This window comes from Patagioenas fasciata, chromosome 3, assembly GCF_037038585.1.
Source record: "Patagioenas fasciata isolate bPatFas1 chromosome 3, bPatFas1.hap1, whole genome shotgun sequence".
In the NCBI taxonomy this organism is placed as follows: Eukaryota; Metazoa; Chordata; class Aves; order Columbiformes; family Columbidae; genus Patagioenas; species Patagioenas fasciata.
In genome coordinates this window covers 64,128,938-64,134,361 of record NC_092522.1, presented here as the reverse complement: position 1 = coordinate 64,134,361, position 5,424 = coordinate 64,128,938, and the positions used below count along the sequence as shown (strand labels likewise).

Here is a 5,424-nt window from a genome sequence, read left to right as displayed (position 1 = left end):
TGTGGAAATCACAGTCTTTATGGAGGAAAGGTTTTTCTCATTATATAGTGTATGGCTGGCCAATGACTATCTGCAGCTCATTGTACTTCATCCTGAAGCCAGCAACAGATCTCTTATACCGAAAGGCTGTTGCTGGTTTGGTTATTGGTTGTAGCACATCTGAAACAAATGGTTTAACTACAATTTGTCCAAGTCTATGATATTCAACTTGCTCAAGGGGGCTCTGTAGGTTCCATCCTAGAGGGATTTCGTCTTCCTTTTATTTTTCCTTCTTTTTTTTTTTTTTTTTTTTTTGTTTTTAATAAGATAAAAATAACATGGAAAGTTTAAAACAAAATACACCTTATTTTTTTATATTTCAGAACAATCTCAGGCACTGGTTCAGCTGTCCCCATTAGACTTTCTGTGCCATACTACTGCAGCAGCCTCTGCTAGAGAAGGAGTGGTTTGTTTTTTTTTTTTTTTTACTTTATGTTTCTCTCTTTGTTCTTTCCCTTCTCTTTCTTTTTTCCTTTATTTTTTCCTCTCTCCCCCTCCTCACCTATCACTGGTCAACAACTGATGTAGATGAATCCACTCAAAGCTGAAGCTTGAGAAACTTGTGTGAATTTGCAAAGAAATGGCTGCATTTCTGTAAGTGTAAATGGTTTAATATTTATCATTTTCCTCTTATTTCTTGAGATTTTGACTTGTAATTTGGAAAATAGATAAACAGCTAGACATAAAATTAAAAAAAAAACCAAGACCAACAGCTGGGTATTTGAAAGAGCAGTGTAACAAATTTTTGTCTTCTTAGATGCCCATGTGCTGCTTGTATTCTTGTTATTCTTTTAAAACATAATTCATATACCTGTTGGAAGACTTATATGTGAACTGCTTTGGAAAATTCAAAACCATTTTTTCATGGTGTGAACAGAATCCTTTGGATTTCTCATAATAATGACTTTTTTTCCATTCTTCTTAATCAGAATATGATTCTTTAGGTGTGGAACAACAAAATGTGACATGCAATGATGGACAGCTATTAAGTAGCTCCTAAGAAAATACTGACTAGTCCAGAATTCATGGCACATGAAAAGTATCCTAGCCTCCTTCATAAGGGAATTGTATGTTTGACTTGTATAATGGCCATTTATAATACGATATTTAGTAAATTACCGGAAATGCAAATCAGTATTATGATTTATGGGAAAGTCTGGGGAGTTACTTAGTAAAGTATGACATTGCTTGGCCCACCACCTTTGATGTTTCATCAGGTGTCTAATCTGGAATTGTACCATCACAGCTGTCATTTTGCCATTTGCATTGGCATTAACTTTATTCTGGTCTCCTTCAACCACTGCTATGGGTGGGAGATATTAAAAATAGAATGAGTGCTATTCAGCTTGTTTTTCCAGGAATCAAACTGTACAAAGTGTAAATATCTGACTGGCTTTCCTGTAAGAACTTTGCCCGCAAAACTCCTGCTGGAGTGCAAGGGAATGTAGAAAACACTATCAGTTCAGTCCCATTTTGAACCCCAGGCATCATCTAACTTGTCAGTCCAAAAGAAGAAGGAAGTTTGGCTTTTCTGTCCACTTGGAAAGAGGATGTAACAACTGCCATAGAGATCCAGCCTGAAGTACTTCTGTCTTATTATCTGTTTTCTGACACACATACTCATAGGTAGAGAGATGCTAATGGGTTTACTTATGGGAAAACAGATTTCTGAAGTGATAAGAGGCATAGCTACTGACCTGAAATCTTGCATGGGCCCTCTTCACTGTGCTTTCACATGGTGGTATGAAATTAACTCCTGCAGTCCATCAGGCTTGTTTACAAACAAATTCAGGAAAATTCTTTTCTTGTCACAGTTTTTGAAAAACATAAGGTATTAGGAATGGAAAAGTTAAAATTGCCATTCCTATCAGGTTTTTATTTCTCTCTGAAATAATATAGCTTTCAAAGCTAGGATTCAGTCATCACTGAAGCCAAATGTAGTCTGGTGGCTTAACTAACACATCACATTTGACGATTGGGAATGCGCTCCTTGTCAGTCATCATGTCGCTGCCTCCTGGTGCTGAGCTGAGCAGCTTCTGCCTTAGAGGGAAGGGCATCATAACAGAATCGGTTGTGATCAATGAAGTGTAGCCTTCAGCTGTGTCCACACTATGTAGAGTTTCTGGAATACTTATGTTTGAAAGGAGGGTAAAAATACATGTGGGCATTTGCAGCAAACAAATCAGAAACCTCTGCAGCCAGATAGATGCAATGAATTTTGTCTCTTGTTTCTGCATAATTATGACTCAGTGTTAAAATATCTGCTGCTTTGACTTCTAAAATAGTTTCAAAAATTATTTTATGGCATTATTTTAAAACTCAGACTTGTGCATCCTCCAAGTTGCTCTACTCAAGGGAGAATACTGAGATAAATAAATCAAAACATCCAAGGCCTTTGTGTAAGCCTTGAAACCACCTAAAGTTTAAAGCAAAAAAGCTCCATAAATGGGTCCTTGAATATAAGGTTGTTGTAGCTCGGCTGTGAGTGGGATCAGAAAAATTCCCTTTATCTATTTTAAGTGCACAGAAAGACACAGAGACTGATTTTAATGAAGTTTTATGTACAGTGATTTGCTTCCATTTACACTAGCACAAGCAAAATGTAGGTTGGGACCATTTTCCCTATTCTGAATATTTTAAATAGTTTAGTTGAACTAACACATCTATATCTCTTATTATCACTTCACTGTGGTAGTGTTTTATAAGCAGGAATGAAATTCTCCCAGCAATGTCCCTGCTGGAAAGACTGTTCCCATTTCACAGCCAGGGAGATGAGGCATGTAGGTCAACAACCTAATCCAAAGCCCAATTTTTAGCACTCTGTGAAAGACACTTGAATTATTTCATTGTGAATTGAAGATAGGTTTGCCTACTTCTAAGCCAGAACACATTCTGTAATTTGTGTGTAAGGCAGCTGTGCCCAAGCACAGCACTCAAGGATATTTGCAGAAAAGCCTTAGCCTTAAGTTTTAGTTTTGCTGAACTTTTTTTGCATCCCTGTGACTCTTACAGCCTGTTTACAGTCTAGGGCACTGAAACCAGTAGCAATGTGGAGGTCAATCTCTAAAAATGCCAGGAGGACCAGCTCAGAGCTGGTTTTGGGGCTGTGCCATCTGGAGAGAGACATTGGTGGCTCCCACCTTCTGGCTCACTCTGAGTTCTGAGAGCAGCGGGAGCTTCTGCCTCTTACAGATGCGATTTAATGATGATAGAAAATGGTAGCATATTGTTTCTGTAAGAGGCAGTCTCTCATGGATCCCACAGCGTTCTTACCAGCATGTTTAACCTCTAATCTGGGAAAGAAAAATACCATCTGGTACACACCATCCTTGGAAGTTTACTGTCCCCTGCCTTGGTGTGTACCTGGAGAGCTCATGTAAGCGCTGCACTGAGTTACCCATGCTGAATGAACCTGTCTGGGCCCCAGAAGAAGTGAAGAAACATTCGTGTGATGCACTATCTGAATTAATATAGCTGACTTTGCAGCCGTGCTAATGAGCTGGTGCAGAATGCTGCATTTGCCTGGCTATGCTGCTTGCAGTAGTAGAGCTGGCTTATTTAGAGCTTGCTTAGACATCTCTGCTCAGAACTGCACCAGGCCATGTTGGCAGATCCATAAACTCTTAATTTTAATCAATAATATTTGGTTTCTTGATTTTATTTATCTCATCAGAGAAAATATCACACTTTCTGCCCTAAGGATCCCATGTTTCCTTGTTAGCTTATTTATGCAGTGTTAAACCTATTTTCACTATTAAGGCAGGGAGGATTCTGTCACGAATGAGAACTTGTTAAGCTCTGGCAACTCTGACTCATGAGACCTGCCAGACTTAACATATCACCTCTGCAGGCTGCACCTTAGCTTTGTGTTGTCTCCATAGCTGAGAGGACAGAAGTGGCTGTGTGTCCACTCTCAATCAAAATGTGTGGTCAACTGCCCTATTGATTTAAACAACCAACACCTTCAGTACATTCTCCTAGGTAAACTGAACTGTGCTGCCAGAAATCAAGCTGCTGGCCTGGGTGGGTTCACTCCCCCTTAGACAACCTTCTGACCTGAGCTCTCTGGTGTCATCACACTGATGCCAAAAATGATGAAGAAACCTGGCTGGCTGAGTACACTACAGACCTGGGATTGTGGGCACCCATCTGAGCCACCCATACTGAGCCGCTGGGATGACAAGCATGGTCCACCCCACCTGACTTTCTCTTTAGAGGTGGTCAAAAATTGCCAGTGCTGACTGTATGTCTAGTTATGAGGGAGCGATATTGGAACAGTTTTCAGAGAGCAAATATCATGCCTTGGATTGACCTTGCTAGTGCAGATACTACCGCTGCATGAACATACAGCTCAATCTGCTACCTCTGTGAAAGAGATGAGGTGAGACTCACAGGTGTGACCTCAAGAGTTGCTGCTGAGTATGTGAATCAGAGCCCCAGGCCCATTGTTGGCATCTGTCCATTGCAAAGAAGCAATTCTTACTCATCCCAGTTCTGCAGTTATTTAAGAATAAAATATCCTCTCAGAGACAAAACGAAAATGTGAGATAGGCAGAAGTTTTAAAAGTGGAGCTACATTACTGCCTTTATGTGCATAGGAACAGAAATAACTGGCTACTTTGGTCTGTTTGGAAATCTCTGCCCTATTACTGCTGTCATTACTTCAGCAGGTTGCAGGTAGACCTGTTTTGGTTTACAAAGATTCCTCATATACATGCTAAAATGTGCTCATTTCATTTTTCAAATGTGCCTGTAAAGTAGCTTGGAAACAATTGTTCCTGATGTTTAATTAGGTAGTGTTTGAAAAGCAGTTTGAAAATAAAAAATGGTGTAGAAGTGTTAAATATTCTTGCCTAAGGTTGATTAATTATGGACAGTAAATCTTACATTAGCTCATGTGATAAATGTGAGTGAATAGACTGCATAATCTGTTAAAGGAAACACAGGCATATACATTTTTCCCTCTGCATGTGGATCTGGGGCTGATAATCTGGAGGTTGGAAAATTGTGTCTGCTTTGTACTTCTTATCCCCTTTTTTATTCAATGTTATTGAAGACTTAAGCAGAGAATTCAGAACCTGGTTTTTCGAAGGTAGCAGAGGGGCGACCCAGGGCATGGGAACCCGCTGGGCTCCTTCAGAAGTTTCTGCATTTAACTTCACAGGAAGTTGTTAGACAGTGAGGCTACATCAGACATGTCCAGTTCTACACTGCTGAAGTCACCTGGTATTGAACTGCCCACATCCACAAGATTAAACAGTTTTACCTTGTGAGAGAGAGTTGGTTGAAGCCAGAAGTTTTGTTGGGAAGAGTCCCTGGTCTGTGCTAGCTCAGAAGGTCATCCTAGAGATTATTTGGGTGAGTGTGAGTCAGCCAGAGTCAAA

General features: G+C 39.9%; 1 non-coding gene across 1 annotated transcript; it reads right to left on the bottom strand.

The window, feature by feature from the left end:
• Window positions 1-4,246: 4,246 nt before the first annotated feature.
• Window positions 4,247-4,386, bottom strand: LOC136100701 (U4 spliceosomal RNA). The gene has a single exon (XR_010651238.2). It is a non-coding gene; the product is annotated as a U4 spliceosomal RNA (small nuclear RNA).
• Between the last annotated feature and the right edge of the window lie 1,038 nt (window positions 4,387-5,424).